The sequence below is a fragment of the Biomphalaria glabrata genome, chromosome 10 (genome assembly GCF_947242115.1).
Source record: "Biomphalaria glabrata chromosome 10, xgBioGlab47.1, whole genome shotgun sequence".
Classification (NCBI taxonomy): Eukaryota; Metazoa; Mollusca; class Gastropoda; family Planorbidae; genus Biomphalaria; species Biomphalaria glabrata.
In genome coordinates this window covers 37,122,573-37,147,052 of record NC_074720.1, presented here as the reverse complement: position 1 = coordinate 37,147,052, position 24,480 = coordinate 37,122,573, and the positions used below count along the sequence as shown (strand labels likewise).

The following is a 24,480-nucleotide window of genomic DNA, read 5'->3' as shown; positions in this document are numbered from 1 at the left end:
GTTAATTTCGTTAATAAATAATTGTGCAAAGTTTCAACTCGATCCGAGAATGGATGTGAGAGAAATAACGTGTTCAACATTTTTACCAAACAGATAAACCAATAACGTCTATTTATATATGCTTTGTAAAAAAAACAACAAAAAAACATTAACTAAAGCCGGAAACTCAGATCTCCATCTACCAATCTATATTCTATATGCCTATGAAGCATAGGCCACTTTACTATCTGGTTTAGCCAAGAGAACGGACACTTCCGGTGTCAAGCCGCCTGCATTATTTACAGGTAGTCAACAACAGGTGAGATTTCAAGCCTGATAAAAGGAGACCGGGACAATATGGTGGCTATTTGATTAACGAACCTGTCAGAAGTGAACGAGCAAAAAGACATTGATGGGGCGCAGACGATGGAGTGGAATTTTTTTTTTTTTTTAAACCTTTTTTTTTTAAAATAATAAGTTCATAAATTTTAGATTCTGCTTAGAATGCAGAGCGTAGTATGGTACAACATTATGTTTTATATGCCACGATATCATATCATCAGGTGCTAGAATAGAATAGATAGAGCTCAGAGCCATGACAGCATGAAAGGCATCATAAAATAAATGATGTAATTCTATAAATTAGTTTGGATGGTATGATTGGGGAACTGACATAAGAGTACCGGTATGGTTTGAATGACATGATGGTAGAAGTGGCATAATTGCATAAATGACATGATGGTATAAATGACATGATGATATAAATGACATGATGGTATAAATGACATGATGGTATAAATGACATGATGATATAAATGATATGATGATATAAATGACATGATGATATAAATGACATGATGGTATAAATGACATGATGATATAAATGACATGATGGTATAAATGGCATGATGATATAAATGACATGATGATATAAATAACATGATGATATAAATGACATGATGGTATAAATGACATGATGGTATAAATGACATGATGATATAAATGACATGATGGTATAAATGACATGATGGTATAAATGACATGATGGTATAAATGACATAATGACACGAAAGGCGTGGTCTAATGATTAACATAATAAAATTTATAATTATTAAATATCATTAACTAAAACACCAAACTAAATTGCAAGATAACAACAATGTTATGGCTATATCTATATGAATTAACTCTTTACCTTCAAGACTGATACGGAAGTCAAATGTTTAAATATCCCTTTGAAATGACCACAAAGTCAAAGAGTTAAACGTGTATTGCATAGGCTTTGAATTGAGAAACCTCTGTAAATTGTATGCAATCTAAGAAGTGATAGTGATGTTAACCTTAAACTACTGTGCACTGGTAGAACTGTCATACCAAAGAAGTATATTGCAATGAACAGGCCGGCCGACCTTTGAGTGCATAGGTGTGAGGTATTGTTGGTGTGTATGTGTCGGAGAGAGTTTGAGATAAAGACTGTGTGAGCTGCAATACTTTGTTACTGTGTGTGTGTTTGTGTTGGGGAGAGTGTACTGACAGACTTAGATCGATAGAACAGTTCAAAACTGTGTTTCTGAACCGGGCGTATTGACCTAGCGCAGAGTTTCCTCCCCTGCCCCCCCCCCTTTCACATATATATACAAAGACATGTACGCGCTCACATAAATATTTGTGTTAACACCTCAGACAAACTTAATCTCATTGAGTCGGGTTTGACTGACCTATCAACTTTCTCTGACTAAAATATTCCCCCTCCAGGAGCTAAGGTTTAGTACATTTAGCTACAAATGTATATAAACTACAAAGTCGACATGAATTCGAGGGAGAAAAAAAAGGGCGTTTCAGACAATCGGCACAATTGGCGGAGCTGGATGAAAGTAGAACTCGCCATACATTATTTTAATCAGTGGATTTGAATGTTGTATTAATTATTATTATGGCCATTTTGCAAGATCTTCAGGGCTCTCAAAGACCTTCCTTTAGGGAACAGTACCAGGAAAATAAAAACAGACAGAGAAAGAGATGGAAGGACAACATAAAAGAATGAACTCCTTTCATTGGTTCTAACTAGGGCGAAAGACAGAGAGAAATGGAGTCGAATCTTGCATGGTGCCCCAAAGGTCCAACATAATAAGGAAAAGGTAAAAAAAAGTAATTATTTTAGCTATTATTACATTTTTGTTACTTATTACTTTATAAAAATAAAAAAAGAAATCTCATTGTAAGAAGGTCATAGAAATATATTTATATGACGGTAGCTTCGTAGATGTTATATTTAAAGTGTTCGAGTGTTGGAAAAAAAAAGAAAAGCACTGCCTTCGGGCGCCCATTTTCTCGGCGATTTAACTCCAGGGAGATTTATGGAGATTAGGGTTACCATATGTCAGGGAAAAGGAGGGAATGTTCTCCTTTTGGAGGTAGCGTCCTCCCGGCTCTTCCGTCCTGGCATGCATCGATCTAAAGGGTAAAAATGTCTGGCTTTCCCTGTAATGGTTTATTATAATACCATTTTAAATCTCATGGTTTAGACACGCCCATTCACTCATAAATATTGTATTGTCAAGTATCGACATGTATACAGTATCTAGAAAAATGCGTTAACGGACCCCACTGAGGAACCTTACAGTGCTACCCCAAACCATCTAGTTGGTAAAGGATTGTGCAAGGTCAGCATTTTCGTTTAGGGGTCGTTTAAGTAAAAGGTTGAGACGCAATAGTTAAGTTGTTTTGCAGACGTATATTTATCAACGTTTCATCTATTAAATTTGAAGCATGGTTTTTAAAAAACAACAACAAACAAGCAAAATAAAAAAAAAATTACTTATTTTAAAAAAAATTATCTAGGGGAAAGAACTCTAGATTTATAGTCGTAGCTATCAATACTGTTAGATTTATTTACCTTAATCAATACCAAACCAAACTAATTTATTACTACGTATGAATTAATTAATTGTTTTTGTTTTTTTATTGATTCATGTTTCGTTAGTGACATTGAATTCTTCTTCTTCGTTCTCATTGTTATGTTGGAGCCTTCAGATGACTAGACCAATATATGAGATGAACTGCGCAGTCGTTTCCAAATCAGGGAGCTCTCCATATAGTTTTCTTTCTATTGGGGTGTTTTGGGGCCAGTGTCTTATACGGGCCTCTTGGTAAAGAGAGCAGTTTTGGAGGACGTGGTCGGCATTCTCTGGTGACACTCCACATGGGCAGATTTCACAGGTTCCAATTTTGAGCTTCCGGTACATGTGTTGAGTGACATTGAATAATTGTGCAAAGTTTCGACTTGATCTGAGAATAGGAACTGAGAGAAACAACGTTTGCACAAATTGTACCAGACAGACAGACAGACAGACAGAGATGATATATGCATAAAAAAAACAACATTTATGATAGTAAGAGGGTAAAATTACATTTCATATATTTACTGAGGTCGTCGTTGTTACGAGAATAGCATCTGATAGGCGAAACAGAACTTTGAGGTGGCGAACTGCCCAAGAAGCAAACTTCACGCCAACAAACAGGGAAAATAATTGTATGGTATCTTCGCAATTCATACAGACACACACATGCTGACACACACACACACACACACACACACACTCTCTCTCTCTCTCAGTATGTTAAAAAAGAGACTCAAACTGATTAAAACCAACAGTTTGTAATGTAAAACAACAACAACAAAAAAACAAAACAACAACAAAAAAACAACAACAACAACAACAGAAAACAAAAAAAACAAAAGTCCTATTCAGATCAATTTCCCCTGACTGACACAATGTCTGGCATTTGTCCAAGTGGCCAGGTCATCACGATATCATCTCGTGTTCTGCTGTAGTGTACAACTGGTCCCTTTGTTTCACGTGGAAAACATTTTTGTGTGTTTACATTGTGATAATTGCATCCACATCTAGATCTATGTGTGTGTGTATATGTGTGTATGTGTGTGCGCGACTTTGTTATTAAAAGCGTCTATGTTTGTGAGTGTGTGTTTATCTCAGAGCATCGGCATGAATGTAGGATATCTTCTTGTTTTGTGTTTCACGAATGTCAACGTCCTTGTTTGCATATCTTTGCAATGAGATACAAATCAATACAACTAGCCGACCCGCGGCGTAGCATACGCCGCTATTTAGTGACGGGTGAACACTTCCCGAAAGACACAGTAGTCCAAATGGAGTAGGTTTGGGCTTGGGCAAACAACTGTGTGCGCATGCCTGGAGAGCGAGTAAGGCATGGGTGCGGGCGGGAGGGGAAGGAGGTTTAGAGAGTCGGCGTGCGTGCGTGGTGTCCCGCATGGTCGGGCGACGTATAGAATTACATATACAGAAAGATTACAACATGAAATTATGTAGGAAATTAAAAACGATTCTTTAATAGTAGGAAAGGGAGTTAAATTAACAATTAACATTGCACAGAGTTGCTTTATAGTGCATAAAGTAATAAACAAGCAAACTAAATGTATAAATTAACAAATAAATAAATATTTATATATACATTTAAATGAAAAATCGTCTTCAATTCCAAAGATTAAGGAATAATGCAATGTTTTACGAGGCTATGCAGACACATCTGTAGCCTACAGGCTTTTTCACAACTGATACTGACAAAAAAATATTTTTTACAATAACGAGTGTATCATATATATATATATATATATATATATATATATATATATATAGAGAGAGAGAGAGAGAGAGAGACATACTTACAAAGAAATCTCATTAATTTTTTTATAGTAGAGGTTCTTTTTTTTTTTTTTTTTGGCTTACACTAATTAGATCTATATATTGTTACATGCTAACTCGTACAGGAGATTTCTTTGTCTTTAGTGACGAAGCCCTCGTGACCCTAATGTTCTCTTTTTTTAAAATTAAAATGTCAGCTTCCTTAGCCTTCAATAGTCTTTTTTTTATTGATGTATCACTCTATACGTGTTATACACACACACGTTTTAAGAGTAGATTAAAGGGTATTATAAATTGTCAGCTGTTGGCCATTTCGATTCGTAAACCAATTAGAGTCATGTTTTCATTGATCCGGATGTAAAGATTCGAAACCGGAACTTGTAATGCACCATTCCACCGCACATGCGTCCTGTCCCACAGTCTCAGCCACATAAATAGGTCATCCATTAATGATATCCTCACAATGTTTGTTTATATGCTTTGGAACCACCCAACTTTCCAACTTCTGTTCTGTACGGACGTCATATATAGATGACCCCACATGAATCGATTTCTTAACTCAAAGACTTAATTAACTCAAAGGGATTTGGTTAACTCTGTTGCTTCTAAAGATATTGCCTAAAGATCCATATAGTCTAGGTGTCTATCACATGATTTCCGTTTGAACAATTTGAAAGAAAATCTTACGTGCTACAAGAGTTAAACAACACAAGTCCCGTCTGCCACGTTTCTGTAAAGTTTAGTTGTACACAGGGTAAAAGATCTGGATCTAAGTAGTTACTCACCCTCCCCCCACCTACACAAGGTATAAACTATTTAAACAATGTCTACCAAACACAGCGGGGACACGAGGCTCACACATCTCTCACAGCGCGCACAAGATCACACAAGGAAACGGGGGGCGATCTGTTGATGCTGGAGATTTAAATATAGTGCAGGCACGCTCTCGTGGGGCTAAATTTAGATTTGAACTTTCAAAGAGAACGTGTTTTTTTTTTTAATACTCTCTAACACCATCTGCTTCTACGTCTGCTAAAAAAAAACTCACTTTGATTTCAAGCAAGCTTCACATCGTCTGGGTTTTTGAAAAAGTTCGTATCAAAGTAATTTATTTTGTGCTAAAATGTGAGTGGAGGAATGAAAGTTGAGATAGAGATAACACGGCTACAAGTGCACTCATGGAAGTAACAAATAATTCACCAAAACTTAAAGCAAACTTGTCCACTTACATAAAGTTACGTAGAGTCGAGAATTTTTTTGTGCTTTTGATAGTTGTTAAGTTCCCTTTTCAGATCTTAGAATCTATAGGGCAGATGATGTAAATGTCATCTGCTTCTTTGGCCAACAGTTAACGTGGGTGTCATGTGACCAGCACAACAATCAGTCGCCTTTACTTTTCCCCAACTAAAGTCAAGTCTTCACCAGGATTTCAAACCGGGAACGGTCGGTTCGAAAGCCAAGCACTTTACCACTCAGTCACTGATAAATTATTATGATAAAGGTCTAGAGTCTAGTTTTATAAGTCGAATAAAATTAAATCAACAGCTAGAAGTGACTTGTTGAGAGGGGTGTGTGCATTTGAAAAAGTGGATCAGATGGTCTTGGGGTGAAGGCGAGTCTCAAAGAGAGTACTTGTAACATTATAATGCTATTAGAGAGTACATGTAACATTGTGTTTTTATTTAGACAGTACATGCGAAATTATGTTTTTATTAGAGAGTACATGTAACATTGGGCTATAGTTATAGAGTAAAATGTTTGTTTTGTTTGTTAAATGTTTGACATGTTTCGGATGCTTTTTCAAAGTTGAACCTTTATCTTCCGCAGGGCGACGGGGGATGGCAGCGGGCAGGATATGAACCCAAAAAAATAAAGACGAACGAACGACAGTCCAGCTCGCAAACTGCATGACCAGGCAGCCATCCACGAGTACAAAAACTTTTTTTTTTTCAAAATGTACAAAGTGGTCCCCCAAAACTCTTTGCATTAAAAAACATAGAGGGGAAATAACATTAAGGCAACCAGAAGACTGATTACTACTTACTCAAGGGAGAGGTCAAGAAGTTAGCTTCAGTTAGGGCCTTAACCTGAATGGGTCAAAACAACTTGCTTGTCTACATGTTGTTGTTTTTTTTTTAGACTCTATGAATTGTTTTAATAAAAAGACACGATGAGCTAGGCTTAGTCTCAGTGACACATTCTAGAAGTCAACCGATCAACACATTTTACATAAGACGCCTATGTAAAGAGTGAAGAATATTTTATAATAAGAATGTATCATTTTACAAAGATAGAGTTGATTTAAACTTAGACTAATCACGCCAGCGATACCAGAGGCGTAGTTATGGTGGGGGGATGGGGGGAATTAGAAAATGCCCCCGGTGCCCCCAAATGAGTGTTAGAATTTTTTTTTTTACATTAAATATTAAAAATTACGCCATTATCTCATTTCATGATGTCGAATGCTAAAATGCAGGGGCCCCTATAGAGGTCAAGCCCCCAGGGCCCCCATATGATAGCCAATTCTTAGCTACGTCACTGCGCGACACCCTTCAAAATTTCTGCCCATAGTATTAAGCAAAAAAGAAAGAGAACGATTAGACTGTTGTGGTATGAATGTCAGAAATATAATTGGACCCAAAGCCGAAATGTTTGGGTAACACTTCTAGATCTAAATTAAGATCTAAATACGATATGAAGAGTATAAAAATTCATAACTTAAAATTTACAGTTCTATAAAAATAAATACAACATACTTTTCAGAAACCATCTCCATGCGTTATAAATAATACAATTAGAAATATTTTTCACATATTCTATTCAATGACTCAAACAAAAAATAGATCTAGAACCCGTATCGACTTCATTAAAATTAAAATAGGGAGAAATTAAAATAGTTCGAAAATGGGCAATGACCTAAAATGGGTCTGAAGCACTGGCCTATATGTAATAAAACGGTGCTGAATAAAACAGAAAAACATATACATACCTTTACATTAAAACCAGAAAAAACAAAACACAGAGACTGAAAAAATTTACTCCTTAGGAACAATTGACGGAGACAAGATCTAACGTTTTAATCCAAAGAAATAAATAAAAACAAGAAACATTCGTCTGGTCACCTGAGATCTCAAGGCAGAGGATGGAGGGCGAAGCAGACGTCGAATTTGGAAGATACTCTCTCACCCCTCGCCGCCCCATCGCGCCATGTCTGCAGCTCCATTACGTTAGAACGAGAGGGAGTCAATATTCTGCTAGGCTAGACGTTTTCACCGCGCAATCAAGTTGGGACGAAATGTTTGGTTTTGTCAAGTCGGTACGTACGTCTGTGTGTCCACATTTGTTTCATTAAAGTGGCTGGTGGACGTTCAGTGTTAGACAATAACGCCATCCTATTGAACCCAAGAACCAAAGAAAGCTTCTCGTTGTTGTCAGACTGGTTATCGAAGTCAAAGTAACAGTTTCCAACCGTGACTGTGTCAAAGCAATTTCTTCTATGGTCAATAATTAACGAAGGCGCCATATGGCCAGCACAACGACCGACCGACATTACTTTTTACCAAAAGTCAAATACCCATTGAAGGTATTGGAAGCTGGATCGACGTTCTAAAAATTGTATATTGATATACGAGTCTACATTAGGATTTAAACCCGCAACTCTGTGGTGTCAGAAGCATGTATAGTGATACTGAATGTATTACTTTGTTGTTACTTATGTAGGAAAGAGTTGCGTACCTTAACTTAATTATTCCAAGGGTATGAATGTGATTAGTGTGTGCCGTTATGTGGATTTAATTTAGATGTATGAGCATGGGAGTTTTTGGAAATAATTAGAGTCAGTTGTTCCTTCGGAGGGTCAATGGGTACTTCAGCTGCAACTGTGTTTTCTCTTAAACTGTTTTACATTAAAGTGTTTATAACTTTCTCTCTACAATTGGTATTTGTGGAAGGATTGAGCAGTGGCGTGATTTACCTTACAAACAAAGGATGTTAGAAAAGAATTCAATGTTAAGGTATGATTTAAAAAAGGTCAAGTTTAGGTCAAAACATTTAGAATGAAGACACGCGGTAATCAAAGCAAGCTGCCTTTTAAAAAGTTAATTGAAATGTGTGAATGTCAAGAGTTGGTCAAGATAGAAGAAATATTCTAAAAATTCCAGGTCTAAGAGTTGCTGCCCTTTTTTGAACGAAATATCTTTGCAACTAACTTTCTTTTTTTTTTTTTACAAAGAAAATACCCAGAGTAATCTTACTTCTTTACATATATGTAGGTGATACTGTGCACATCAAAACGAAACAAAATCATTTAGACACATATTTCTGGGAGTAAAAATAGTCAGGGTCTCTTAGAATAAATAGTTTTGGCACGAAACGAAATCATTCTTCAACCTCAAAAATCTAACATTTACGAGAAAACAACCGAGCCTCACGTGGATACTGCAAGCTTTAATACACTTGATACTTTTAACTTGGCCTCTTCGCTTTCTGCGACATGGCAAAATTTCAGTTGGCAGCATAAATTTAAACCATTTTCACGACATTAAAAACTTCCACAACAATAATTAAGCTGATATTTATAACATGGAACAAAATATTGCAATCTCCTGCCAAGTGAAATGTAAGTAAAGATCATTTTGAAATAAAGAAGAAAAAAAACCACCATTGAAATAAGTCACGTGACAGCTTGAATTCCAGGAGAGAAATGCAGGTCTAATGGACCTCATTCACCAATCGTAAACAAACAACATTTAGTCACGTGATCTTAATGATAAAACAACGGAAAAACAACCATCATGAATTAAACATTAGATCGTAAATAATATAGAAGCGATAGAGCACCACGTGGCTAAATGTTGTTTGTTTACGATTGGTGAATGAGGTCCATTAGATCTACTAACATGACCGATTTGAAAGAAAAATATTTGTAAAGAAATCTCGATGATCATGTGCAGGGTTCATCTCGACCTAATATGGCTATGTCACGTGGTAGGGCGGAACACGGTTGTTACAACAGCAAAACAGATTTGCTTTGCTTCATTCGCATTTCTAGACAGAGCACACAATTTCTGGAGAACTAAAAATAATCTCAAGGGAAACAATAATCAAATCAAACGAAGAAGTAACCGCTGTTACGAATATTCAAGGAGGAATACTTGGGTCTTCACTATTTAAGAGCAGGAATATTGGATTTATTCATGAGGATTCGTTCTTGAATCTAAATTATATTCCAGAGCCACATGCTGCAAGTCGAATGTCCGTGTTTCGTGTTCTGGTCAGTACATTTTCCTTTTCAGACCATGTGGTCTATAGGGCAGATGATGTAAAGGTTATTCGTTTCTGTGGCCAACGCTTAATCTATATTTCATCCATAGTCCGTCTTCTGTCATTAGAAATATTATTGCTGTAATGCTGCCATTATTTAGGTCTTGAATCTATGTTAGAATACTAAGATGTATACTTGGATATGTATTGTGTAGTAACTTAGTAAGTACTTAAATCTACCAAAACAATGTATCATCAGTTCATACGAAACAAAATGCTTTTGAACAAAGGCAGTTTAGAAGGAAGTTAAAAAGAGAATTAATCCTTACAATCAGGGGCGGATTTACAGTGCAGCGATCCAGGGCTTATTTCTCCACATTGGAGGGCGGTCTTCACAAAAATATGCATACTAAATATAACAAGATTACAAAGACAGTTTGTGTGGAAACACAAAATCAAAATTGGCCCCCGAAGTAGTCTACCCAGGCAGGTAAAAAGGCAGGTTTCAATATTTTCAGAAAGAACATCAGAATGAAATTCATTCAAAGGCAAATGACAGAGAAGAATGGAGAAAGAAAGTTGACCGATCTTATGTGGTGCCCCAACGGTCCAGCAAACCAAGGGATAGGTGAAAGTGAAGGTTAAGCTAGATGTGAACCTGGCCTAACTGATTTCATATAATGATTATCTAATTGATTTAATTGTTTTGTAAAGGGTTAATCTCTTATTCAAAGCCTCAAGGGAAAAAAAAACATTTCCGTAAAAAAAAATATTAAAAAATCCTTTAGTTTAGGGTGCCATGTGTTCGGTTGTTTGGTTGCAGTTGACGCGATAATATGAAAAACTACTCAAATAATTGTTGTTTTAAATTACGTTCCACTTATATGCATATTAAATATAATTTTTCTCTTTAAAAACAAAAGTGAACATTTTTTTTGTAAATGTAGTAGTTGCTATGACAAAACTTACTTAACTTAGCAATACATTTGTAAATTTTTTTTTTTTTGTAAATGTGTTAAAAATGTTACATAGTCATCTCCCTTACTAAATAGCCTCCAGTATTTGTTATTAATAGTGAATAGTTGTAAAAATTTATGCAAAAAAACTGCTTGCATAGTTGATTTTAGAAATTAAAATTTTCGTGTTCAGAAAAGAAAAAATCAAAAATTAGAATGGTCTAAAATATCATGATGTCGGATTTTCAATATTTTTTCTAGTTTACAAGATCTAAACGGGACGGACGAACAGACAGACAGACCACACAAAAATAATAGCGTCTATTCCCCTTTCGGGGGCCGCTAAAAAAAAAGAGAAAAAAATAAGATTAAATGGACAAGTAATCCAATTTGTCCTTACCATAGCATTAATTAGGTCCATTTGCATTAAAAAAGGTATAGGAGGCTAAAAAAAAAAACCCTGCCCAGTTTTGGCACTTACCATTGCAACAAGATTAAATGGTGCTTTTAAAAGATTGATATTAAATTTAGTCGACAATATTTGTTTCGAGTTATATTCTTATCATACTTTTATAAACTTAATAGCAGCAGATTCACAAACTTTAATTTAAATCGTTTAAAAATTATTTGCCGAAAAAAAAAATCAAATAGTCAATTTAGTATATCACTATGTCGAGCAAAGAAGTATTCAAGGCAATTTTTTTTTCAACCATTAAACAAGAGGAGGCTACTCAGTTTGACAAATCACGCAGAAGTAAAATTTGCATTCAGACGAGAGTAATGTTTATTGATCATGGAATATAGGCCAGGGTTGAAAAGAAGAAATAGTGGCGCTGGTGATGGATAAGACGGAATTTTTAATCTGTGGTACTTTATGTATAGAATTTTATATTTTAAACATTATCAATTACTGATCTTACATATCGTTCTCATTTACATATTCTATCTATCTATCTATCTATCTATCTATCTATCTATCTATCTATCTATCTATCTATCTATCTATCTATCTATCTATCTTTCCGTCTGTCTTTCTGTCTATCTATTTATTTATTGTACAATTTCCTAACGTAAACTTTACCTGTAAAGTTTGAGTGAAACTATTCACTTTATTTCCTTAACATTTGTGTAATATATTTAATTTTTTTTTCTGTGTAATGCAATGTAATCTAACCGTCTGCCTCACAAACTCTCTGCCTGTTTGTTCATGGGGTTATTTAGTACATAACAATTAAGTTTTTTTTTGGTTGTAATTGTTTCAACATTCCTGGTCAATGCTTGCTTATAATTAGCATTCCTCCCAAACCAAATCTCTCACTGCACCATATACACCATACAGAAAATCTCCACCGTTAAGAAAACAGTAAAATATAATGCTGGATAATACCAACCAGACTGGTGGAATATTAGAGGCTATAAATAGAACACCGACATGCCGCAGTAGTTCCTAATATTTAGCACACACATAACCATCTTTATATATATATATATATATTGACTTTGCAAGTCCATACCAGCCATTGGGCGGATTGGGCATGGGTTGGGCATAGAATGTTTCAATCAGTGTAATTCTTTTGTCATCTTGGCTACTGTCTTCTTCTTTCTTCAACCTGGACATGTTGCATTGCTCCAAAGCTTATATCAACTCACTCTGTCTGTCTGTCGGTGTGTCTGTCTGGTAAAAAGTTTGTTTCTCCGACACCCAATCTCGGGTACAGGTAAAAGTTGGCACAATTATGTTTTTTACCTGACAACACGTGAATCAATAAAAAAAAAATTAACTTATCACATAATTAACTATTTGTAATCTATTATTTTGTTTGGTATCTCGAACAAGGGAAAGAAATTGTACTCGACTGAAGTGGTGGTATAAGCTGAGTTAGTCCCCTTTTATAGCCCGCCGCTCTAATTTAAAACAAACAATATTTAACTATACAGTTTTCTCTAGTCTTTAGTACCTTACTAGTAGAGTGGTTAGTAGGCCTACGTCGGTCCAAGGAGGCGTGAGCCACGAGTTCGAATTCAGGTTGTTTCCCCCCCGCCCCACCCTCTTTTTTTTGTTAATATAAAATCCACCCAGATATCCCAATTCGTTCTACCCCCCCCCCCCCCATTTACCCATCTGGTCCATATAAGTGATAGGATTAGTGTGTATTGAGATAAAAGATATTGTCTCATGACTCCAATCTTTATTTTTCGTTCAGACTTGTTACCCAACAGGAAATTGTTGCAGAGACAATAGTGACAAAATGAAAGCTAGGAACCACCGATCAGTTTATGGGAGTTGCTTAAATGATCACTTTGAGGGACTAGAAAGTAAATATTGACAGGACTTAGAACATCTTTAAAGAAGATCAATACTGTGTATATTACTTAGTGAAAGTAGACCGCAAAGCGTAGTTTTTATCTACAAAAAAGGGGGTTTACAGGGTGCGGGATGTTAATTTATTGGAATCACTTAAAATAAAATGATTTATTAACCTCGCTTTATCTCCGATTATTAAGTCAATAAATTGTAAATAGCAACTTAAGATAGTTCATTGAAACTCTTACAACAGCAACGGGTGACAATTTTGAACATGTTTTTTTTTTGGTACTACGTACTTGTAGGCTACATTTCTCTTTCAGATAATACAATGGCCAATCGACTGCTATTAATTAGGTAGCACTATTGCTGTAGCTGCTCTTTTTTTGTTCCCTTCGTTATCACTGGAACCAGATGTGCGTAGGCAATTAATATCATCTTTAATTGTCAGACTATCTAGCGCGGTAAGTAGATAATGGTAGAGAAGTGTGTGTGTTTGTGTGTGTGTGCGTGTGTGAATAGGAAACGGAAATGTTGCTAGGTGAGCAGAAGAGAAAGGTCAGCGAATAGATGAAGTCAAAGTTGAAAGGGAAATAACTTCTTTACTGCAGGCGGGAACGAAAGTTGTCTTATCGGTAATCACTTACTTGTAATAAAAGTTATCCTCTTATTATGCACTCGAAATGTATGTTTCCAAGGTAACGACGAGGAAAGGGAGTGTTCGTTTTTTTTTGGTGGTGTAGAATGATGAAACCGCGAGCTGTTCTGTCATCATTTATGTTAAGAAGACGCGCTAGGGGAGACGAATCAGAGACGAAAGAGAGTAAAGACGTGTTAATTGTAATGAGTTGACTTTTGTTTAAAGATAATTTCATTTTGTTACTAGATCTATTATTTATATGTCATCTCAATTTAAACGTGTATGTTGCATTAATCAAACGTTATATTACGTTTTTGTTTCAAGAAATAAGTTTATTCAAGTTATATAAAGTTAGTTCATTAAAAATAGTGTACACCAGTTTATTTGTAGAAGCTGTCTGGAGCTACGAACCAACATCCGACCATTAACACCTCTCTTCTAATATCATATTTTTATTATAGCTTTTGATATAGCGCTAATTTCATGCTTATAGCATGCTCAGAGCGCTTTTGGTCCAATCTCATTTGTGGACCAGTGGGGGGTAGGGGGTATCTAGGAGTTGGTTTTCCGTGCTGCCTCTAGGCGCTTAGTAAACACAACTCTGCCCGAGTCGGGTGTCGAAACCTCGAGACCCCTTCTAGGTAGCCAAAACAAGCCAAGTTCAAGCGCACTTAGCCTCTTGACCACGCTTCCCATATATCGGAATCAACAATTTATCAATCAAACATTTGACGCTTAACAAGTTTGAATCTTGTATGTCGCCTCATGACGGTGTCGCCCATTCAGTAGGACGTAAGATTAAGTTTGCTCATTTGTCTTAATTCGAGTCGCTGAAATGGAGACATTGCTCTGAGAAACTTTCTGTGAAGTCACCGTGCAAGCGTTTCGCACATTCAGTTTTTTTTTTAGCGTCGAGTCAACGTCAAGCAATACTACATTTTGTAATTAAAACTCAATAATAGATTCAAACACTTAACATAAAGCTTGAATTTCTTTCTAACTTATGGACTGAATTTATCACGATATAACTCTTCTATTCCATTTAGAGGTTACCCCCAAAATCAGAAACCGAAAGTTCTTAAATTTTATGGTTACAGAATCTAATTACCCCCCCCCCCTTTTAAAAAAAAACAAAAAAAAACAACTATTTACTCTTCAGTGTAGATGCAACATTGACGCGTACACCATGTACATACGTACATTTTTTTTTAAATTGCTAAATTTATCATATTGGTTTATTAGCTTACTTAGACAAACTGTCAAGCTTATTGCATTATGATTAAATTGCCTCTACTTTTGCCAAATGGTTTAGCAACTGTGAACGATGTAACACAACTGGAGTCATACATGTAAACTCAGCAGAAAGAGGCTAAGGACAGGGGTACGATTATTGCTGTCACTGAACAGTCATTCTGTTCGTTTGTGTGTGAAAGGAGTCTGTCAGAGTAAATAAGAGAGAAAGGAAGAAAGAGAAAGATGGAGAGAGAGAGAGAGTGAAATTGAGAAAGAGAGAGGAGGGAGGAAGAGAGAGGAAAATGGAAAGATTGAAGACATAGAGAGTCGGAAAGAGATTGAGAGAGAGAGAGAATAGTGAAAAAGAGAAAGGAGGAGAGAGCGAGTGAAAGAGAGATGGATGGAAAGAGATGGAGAGAGAGACAAAAAGATGGAAGAAAGCAGAGGGTAATGAGAAGAAGGAAAAGGGAGAGAGATATGTAGAGAGACTGTCCAGAGAGTAAGAGAGATATAGAAAGAGAAACAGAGTTAGAATGGCGAGAGAGAGAATAGAGAGATTGAGTGTGAGTGTGGAGGTGTGTAGCGTGCTGCTAGATCAATACTCTACGTACTCTACGTATTCTGAACTCGGGATATTGATCTACATCAGTGGGAGTTGCCTCCATCGACTGACCCACTTGCTTTATGTTTACGGCAAACATGACCTCTTTTTAGATGATTGATACTAAAAGATTCCACAATTTGACATCTCTTCGACTCATACCATTATAATCTGGTTTGACATATTGGAATTTGACATACTATCGAAAGTATCGTTGCTTTAATCAATATAATGTTTGAGATTTATTGCAAAATCGGAACATCACAAAAGAGAATACCTTTTTCCGGAACAAAACAGAATTTAAAAGAGAACATAAATTAACAAGAACATACAACAAAGAATGATAAAACTCTACAATATAAACTTAAAGATATTAAAACACACACACACACACACACACACACACACACAAACAGTAATTCAGACTAATTCAGAGGCGCACTCCGGCACGTACTGGTGGAGCGGGCCGCAGTTGACGAAAGGCACCAAAGTTTCATCCAATATTTATCTTTTCAAAACGAGATCCCCATTGGTCAGGTCTCTTAGTAAAAGGGCCATACCACGTCGACCTATTTATCAGTTTCAAATGATGTACTTATTTTTTTTTTTAATTTTGCAATGCCTATCAATCAACGTGTTCCATCGAATGGGCCCAATGCGTATCAACCAATGTGTTCCCTCGAATGGGCCCAATGCGTATCAACCAATGTGTTCTCTGGAATGGGTCCAATTCCTATCAATCAATGTGTTCCATCGAATGGGTCCAATTCCTATCAATCAATGTGTTCCATCGAATGGGCCCAATGCCTATCAATCAACGTGTTCCATCGAATGGGCCCAATGCGTATCAACCAATGTGTTCCCTCGAATGGGCCCAATGCGTATCAACCAATGTGTTCTCTGGAATGGGTCCAATTCCTATCAATCAATGTGTTCCATCGAATGGGTCCAATTCCTATCAATCAATGTGTTCCATCGAATGGGCCCAATGCCTATCAATCAACGTGTTCCATCGAATGGGTCCAATTCCTATCAATCAATGTGTTCCCTCGAATGGGCCCAATGCGTATCAACCAATGTGTTCTCTGGAATGGGTCCAATTCCTATCAATCAATGTGTTCCCTCAAATGGATCCAATGCATGTCAATAAACATGTTCCCTTGAATGGGTTCATTACATATCAATAAGCATGTTCCCTTGAAAGGGTCCAATTCCTTTCGATAAACATGTTCCCTTGAATGGGTCCAATGCCTATCCATCAACGTGTTATCTCTCTCTCGGAAAAGCAAACATTGTACATCCAATTGAAACTTTTCAAAATGTTCCAGGCTTTTTTTTTCTGCTTTCAGGCAAAATGTTTTTCTTGACAGACTTGCCAGGTGTTAAAACGTGTGGCAGGTAAAAGAATTTTAAATCTGTTGAAGTCTACATGATGTCTTGGTAAATATCCACCCACTTACCTACAAACTTGTATCTTTGAATAAAAATCTGGCCTCTTTTCAAATTAAACAAAATATTATGGTTTCCTTTAATTTAGAAATGAATATTTGTCGTCTAAAAGAGTCCGTGCATCCAGCCAAAATAAAAATCTAGATGGTATACAAACGATTGGGGGATGGTGCAACATGCCAGTTTGTCCAATCTCTATCTTTTTTAAATTACTAATTGACAGAAACGACTGGATTAGTAGCCAAACACATGTTTATTATTGTTTATGGATGCCAGTCCGGTCGCGTGATTTGCGATCTGGACTGTCGTCTTGGTGGCTCCTGGTTTAAATCCAATCAGCCGCCATCCCTCGCCGTCAAGCTGTGGGGGGTGGGGGGGGGCTAGGATGTAATAATCTTTAATTGTGAAAAAAGAACCGAAACTTTTAAAATGAAAATGAGATAAGTCTGTGGTAATAATACATACTTTTGATTGCTTTGTTTGTTTTTTCGTGTTACGATCTTTTGTTATGAGAACACCAGTTCACGTAAAAAACATTAATTAATACCATATATCACTGATGCGACAAGTGATGAAACTTGTAAGCTCGATCTACTTTTTTTTTTCTGTTAAAATACCAAGATTCTAAGAATTTAAAAAGAATGGGAAAAAAATACAACAGGAAAAACATTGAATATGTGTATATCCGGTGTTTTAAAGATAAACCTAATGATGCTGACAGTTTTTAGAGACATGAGGTATATTAACAAGTTCGTAAGAAAGCAATAAATATTCATAGATATGAAAACTAAAAAAACAGACCAAAAATGGGGTTCTTTTACGGCTCGCTTTCAGAACGAGGCCAAATTCACCACCACAAAAGAAAGATTTAAAAAACCTTTAGAACACGAAATATGAATATAGAGTTAAATATTTGCGTATCACTTTTATTTTATTAAAATGAGGGAAATCTTTGAAAAAAAAGAAGCTATTTTTTAACAAAAACTCCTTACTTTAAAGGAATATTAGAAATAGTTATATTTAATCTCTAACCTATTTCTGTTTGCCTTCCGGTTGACAGTAAAATAAAAAGTGCAAAAAGGGGAGATATTTTATTATGTTTTTGGAGCCCATGACGTCAGACGCATAGATCTGACACGAACTGCGACCTCTAACCTTTGAAGCCCAGATCGTCCCAAATGCCAGACGAATCTCTCTCTCTCTCTTTCTCATCTGATTGAACCTGTTGCACAGTGACCCGATGTCTTTGCTTGGCGTCTGGCAATTTTCAAGGTATGCTGGGCAAATACCCACGTGACTTTCTGTACACTTACACAGGGCATTGACTGGCCTAATTACACGTACTTATACACTCAAAGTATACACACCTACACATAATAAATGCTATCAGACATTGACAAAATGTGCAATTAAAATTTGTAAAGGAGTGCGAACATGAGTTTTAGAAAAAGTCGATATTTTCTACCAACCCTTCCCTCAAAATACATCGCTCCACACCTAACGGTCTGAGGACAACATACTGGTAGGCTATTTAGCTAGGTTCCGTCCAGCCCGTCGAAGCCTTTGCTTACAGTTAATAATGCAGCAGATGTTTGGTTACAGTAGACTCGACGAGTCTATTTGAATGTGACTTCCAATGTTGAAAACGGGTTGACAATACTTTCAAAGTGCATCAATGAGATAAGTATTTTTTATATGAACAATGTGGCCTTAAATAAACAAGAAATTTCTCCTCCACCTCTAAAAAAGAATATATATATATTTAAAAAGCTACTCGCCATTTCCCCTTAATAATAACAGTTCAGCCGGACCCAATATCTATAAGGCTGTTATAACCGGAAGTGATAATGGAAATAAGCACACTAACCAATAAAATGCTCCAATGGTAAGCCTCTCAAATAGCCCCTGACAACCAGTTCAGTTGAGCTAATAAGCAACCATATACCAACGATCCACCACTAGAGGTTAAGAAAGCAGGAATGACCATCCAAGGAATCTAGTAGGGGTATCTGCGTGGACCAAAATATGTACATAATAGTATATGTTAGTTTTAAAGTGCTGCACATTTAAAAACGATGCAGGTTTCCATTGTTCCATCTACCCATCAAAATCTATAGGATGAAAAGAAAAAACAGAAGCCAACTATTCACAAAAGAAGGGAACCCCTCGTAGTCAGACATTGTGAAAAGAAGTTGGGTGCATTGTGGTTAAAAAAAAGTAGACGCCCACTGACCTTTCACCTCAGCATTCATCAATGATTGACTTAATCTTCAGAAAAAAAGCTGACCTGACAGTGGAAGTGTTCTGGACTACACCCTTCCACCTTAGTACAGACAATACACCGACTCACCTGGACGTGAACACGTCTTCTACCTGCACAAAGAGTACATGCAAGGTGTGCAGGTTTGTACATTTGTCTTTTTTTTTTTTTCAACTGAATGGCAGTTATTGTGAACCGACTGAATGGCAAGTATTGTGAACCGACTGGATGTAAAGTATTGTGAAACGACTAGATGTTTAGTATTGTATTATCGTATTGCTCTTTAGAAATAGAGAGTGTCTTATTATTAATATTATTATTAATTAATAGAGAAAAAAGAAGAGGGGGCAAAGGAAACAAATTTACATTATATTTTTTATATTAGACGATTATTTGTCTTAACACTAAAGGACATAATGATGATCAATTTACTAATGCACTAGGGCATTTCATACGTGTAGATGCACTACTGATAAAGTGTGATTTTTGCATTTAAAAAAAATTAAATGCTAGGACTTCTGGGTATTAGATGCCAGGAAAAGAAAACAAATGAATTGGTACTTTTACAAGTCAACCTACTACTGTAAAAAGACGAGATCCGAGCCTATTCAGTTCTATTGAGTCGACTCAATATCATAATCATTAAGTTAGGGAGCCCTGCATACCATAGACTTAACGCTTTTAGTTGTGCCAGGTTTCTCCTTCAAAATTTACCGTTTGAGGCTGTTCCAGTGAACGAATCCAAAGAATTGGAAATTCGGTCCCAATTAACGTGGGAGAACAATAAATAAATAAATTAAAAAAAAATTAATAAAAAAAAAAAACACGATTCCCTAAATGATGACATATCTGTTCAAAATTAATTTTAGGTTAGTCATCTTAACTGCTGTTTTTATGCGTACAAGTTATCGTAGCGCCAATATGTTATATAAATTAAATAATTCATATTATTATTAAGATTAGTTTTTTCTTTCAGCTTCAGCGTTCAGTGTCCATTTTTTACAACTATATAGAAGTATAGACTTCTATGCACTAAGCTAAACTTTATCAGAATGTTTCACTAGACAAGATCCTCTCACTAGTTAGCGCTCTATCAACGGAGAAACGAATGGTACACATGTGTTCAACTGCCAGGTCCCTTTAAAAAAAATCAGATTGAGGATCACTGTAATAGTCTAAAATGAATATTCTTACTGAAACACTACTGAAACACTAGATAGAGAAACAAAAATTCATTTCCCTACATCTACATATGTTCTCGGTTAGTTCATGGTTAGTTTCTCTTTAGTCAAGTCAGTGTTCCATTAGTAGACAGCCATTACTTTCGTCAGTTACGTATCTTATGGACTCAGTTAGTGCTTTACTCCCTTTAGACTCGTGAGTACACACATATTTTCGTCTGTACGTTGTTACTGAAAACTTTCTGATGATGTCATTTTGAAAGTTGTGGAGTTGTCGCCATTGGTACAGCAAATAAATAAGTGTACTCTCTAAGCAGAATTTTATTTCTGAGAAATGAGCGTTGGGTTTTCATGACGATAGATTTAAAAGAAGCAGATGCATTAGTTACTTTTTACGACTACCAAAAAGCAGGCCCGCACTATTACGTGGCAGACTATTGAACTATTTCATTTAGGGACACAATACGGGAGGACGAGACCTGTTCAATCAACAACTAAACAGTACGAAGCCTAGACCCAACTAGATAGAAATGTACTAACTGTTGTTAGTCGGTCATTAGCTTGTAGCACCAAGCAGCTAGTACAGCTGAACCGACGTAGGCGTATTAAATTTCTTAAAAATAAATACACTTTAAATAACTTGAACAAACTTCTCTTGAGATGAGATATAAATCTAATAGTAATAATATGAAAGGTATTTAAAACAAAATAAAACTCACTGCAACAACCCATCATTATTCTTTCATGTTTCTATATCGTCTGCCGTACTTTACATACATTATGACAGACCATGTCGTGATTTCATCATTCTCCAAGACCAACAATTAATGCTCCCTTTCTTCATCATCACATGGGAATCTCGTGTAAAATAATGAAGAGAATTCATAGCTTAGCAAGTAGCGAACCAACCGTGGCACGAATGGATGCATTTCGCCCTGGCACTTGGCTTGTAGAAGACCACAGGGTCCAATGAAAGTTGGTCGTTCATTACTTTTAAGATGTACAAGTAGCTTTTGAGTGTTATGACTCTAACCCTTGTGTGAAGTCATTACTTAAATAAGTGTTAGGACACTTTTACTTATAGAATGTATTACATTCATTTTTTTTATTGGGTGACTGGAGGTCACTCACAAAGGCCGCGGGATACACATTTGATACCAAAAGAAAATCCGCTGCCGTGGACAGACGCAGACGGCAAAATTAGTAGGTCACAGCTGGGGCTGCGCTGCCACGGGAAATACGGATTCCTCACTAATCCTCGGACTCGAAGACAAGCCTTATTATTATTCATTTATACTGCCTTTTTGTAAATGTAGTGATACAAGATGACATGAATTTGAAAAGAGGAGACGGTACCGTCATAGTCATGATTCTGGTCTGGTGGATAAGCCACTCGGGGTATTTTATCTTATAAATTACAGACGTTCTTACTAAACAGAATATAATTACGTCCTACGCCGCTACACGTACCCGTGTGCCAATCTAGTCGTGCATGATAATTAGAGGTCATTGGTTTTCCTGGCTGATTTAGAAAACCCTCTCTATGCTCTAAAGAGTTAGGGTAGAAGAAGCACTTGTACGAATTAGTCCCAGCATATGGAATAGGAAAAGTTCCAATATCTTTTTGTTTTTCAAACTATTTTATTAGGTTTTTTTTTGGTATGTGTTAGTTATGTATTATTGCTACTTTACTTTTTAGTATTCTGTTTTGGAGTTGCTCTCGTTTTTGTTATTTTACTAATGGTGCTACTCTAGTCAAATGTGAATACACTTGATATGACGCCACCGAGGGCAGCGTACCATTTAGTTGATAGTAACAGATAGCGGAGGAAAGTCAAGCTGAAAACTAGAATATAAGCAATGTAAACAAGATGTCAGGTAAGACTGTTGAATAGCTGCAATAAATTCACTCTCAAAGCATCAACACAACACGGCTGTACACAAAGTAGGTCAGACACGTGGTTGTAGTTTATAGGTAGAGTCAGTAAGTCAGTGGCGTCACTAGAGTCAGTGTTGACATACTACAAAACCACTGGGTATATAGTAATCGCAGAAAAAGATGTCCAAAACTGTATAGACTAAGAAAAAACAAAAGAAGGCAATATTAATTTTTGATGATTGTATTAGTAAAATAGTTTGTTATTTAAATAGTTTTCTGGTATATAAACTAGGTTTTAAGAACGAAGGAATTTTATGTTTATTTTTATTAGTAGTATTTCGTTGTGGTGATGTTGTTTCGTAATATAGCGAGAATGTAAGCCTACAAAAAGTGGATATAGATCGAGATCTCAAGCCAAGCCGCTATTCGGACACATAACGTAATATCATGAAAACATTTAATTTGGCATTTAATCGATGTATGTTATAATACCCAGATTCTAAGTATTTAACAAGAATACTGGAGGGTAACAGATATACTTAGGCCTATAATTATAACTTTTGATATTCAATAATTTGTTATAGAGAATCGGTATAAACTAGGTTCTAAGATTGACAGGGCTTTATGATTTTTGATGTTGCTGACTATTTTGTTTTGATTATAGAGGAACTGGTAGGTCTAGGATTTGGATCTTGTTCAATGTTGTCTAGATATTGCATTCTTTGTTCGCCACATTTCTGTAACTAGGTAGGGGAGAGTAATAGGGATGCTCTCTCGGACTCTCTAGCTTCCCTTGATTACCTGAAAGAGTATTAGAGCTCCGACTTTCAATATGGTATACTTTTGTAAACTTCTTGCCACACTTCTATAATTATAAGAATATGCAAATTTCTCTAAACCAAATACAAGATTTATCTAATCAATGACATTGCTAATCAGGTGCGTCAACGTTACAGGGGCATCGAGACATTCATATCTTACAAAAATGGAATGTACAGAAAACAAAAGAAAAGTGTTTGGAACCTTTGATTACGTCATTTCCCCCTGGAGACGTGCGTTATGTTTGGTAAGAAAATAGCGTACCTCTGGGTACGACTCGTGCCGGTGACCGATGAGACCATTTGCTGTGGTTACGTAACAAAGACAAAGCTCAGCAGACGACAAGATGTATTAACTCTGATCAGAAACAGCCGAAAGGTTACAGTTGGAGAAGCGTGGGAGGGGGGGGAGGGGGCAACATAGCTGATACCTTTTGGTGGAAAAGCCTCAAGTGTTTCGTAACACCCATCTCTTGCGTCACTTCCTGTGCCTCACGAGGAACGAGGAACAGATAAGCAGATTGTGGGAATCGGTGATTTGGGGTGGGGGGGGGGGTAGAGAGGGGAAACATGGATAAAAACAAAATATCAATACAAGAAAGGTGGCGTATGGCTTCCGGGCTTTGAGGCTAAATATACGTGTAACTCTTATATACACGAATTCAAAACAATGTCTGACGTCTTAAATACAAAGCAGGCGATGTATTCTTTCATTCAATTGGTACATACCAGACGAGAGGAATTCGACTAATGCGCGAGCCACTTATACGTGAGTGTGCCTCGTAGCTACAGCCCCACTTAGCTGTCAACTAATAGTTTCCCTAAACGAATCTGAGCCTACGCACCAAATCTCGTATATCAGAAGTAAATAGTGTCTCTTGGCCAAAAGCGAAATCTCTCGTTGCCACATAGATCTATGCCACATCGTAGCCTACATGATCATTTGTGTTATTATTATAATCCTAAAGTCGCTTTACAAATTAAATAAAAAAAAAATTAACATTCATAACAAAACGAGGCAACTAGTTACAAGCAAGTTTTATAGTACAGGCCGACATACTAATGCACCCATGCTAAGATAATGTTCCTCATGAGAAGTAGTTAATTATTAATTGACCTTTTCATATAAAAAAAGATTCTGTTTAAAAAACAGACTTGCCAGGACTGATTAATTAGTTCCCAGAGAATTGTATAATTGTGTATTACATCATTGGAGTGGCACTCAAACATTT

The 24,480-nt window shown here is 36.4% G+C and overlaps 1 protein-coding gene and 1 long non-coding RNA gene across 7 annotated transcripts in view; one reads left to right on the top strand and one right to left on the bottom strand.

The window, feature by feature from the left end:
* LOC106053120 (major egg antigen-like) overlaps nucleotides 1-24,480 on the bottom strand; it is a 74,437-nt gene that overhangs the window by 30,393 nt on the left and 19,564 nt on the right. Inside the window, exon 1 of one of the 6 annotated variants that reach the window (XM_056044017.1) lies at nucleotides 7,787-7,869. The exons of 2 other annotated variants lie outside the window; for them this stretch is intronic. The gene's annotated coding sequence lies outside the window, so the exon portion shown is untranslated. Of the gene's footprint in view, nucleotides 1-1,174; nucleotides 1,373-5,351; nucleotides 5,504-7,653; nucleotides 7,870-24,480 lie in introns of those variants that run through there. 3 more of the 6 variants (XM_056044013.1, XM_056044015.1, XM_056044016.1) reach the window with 3 other exon arrangements.
* On the top strand, nucleotides 11,586-17,140 carry LOC129928677 (uncharacterized). The gene is made up of 3 exons (XR_008780143.1): nucleotides 11,586-11,749; nucleotides 13,511-13,651; nucleotides 17,011-17,140. It is a non-coding gene; the product is annotated as an uncharacterized LOC129928677 (long non-coding RNA).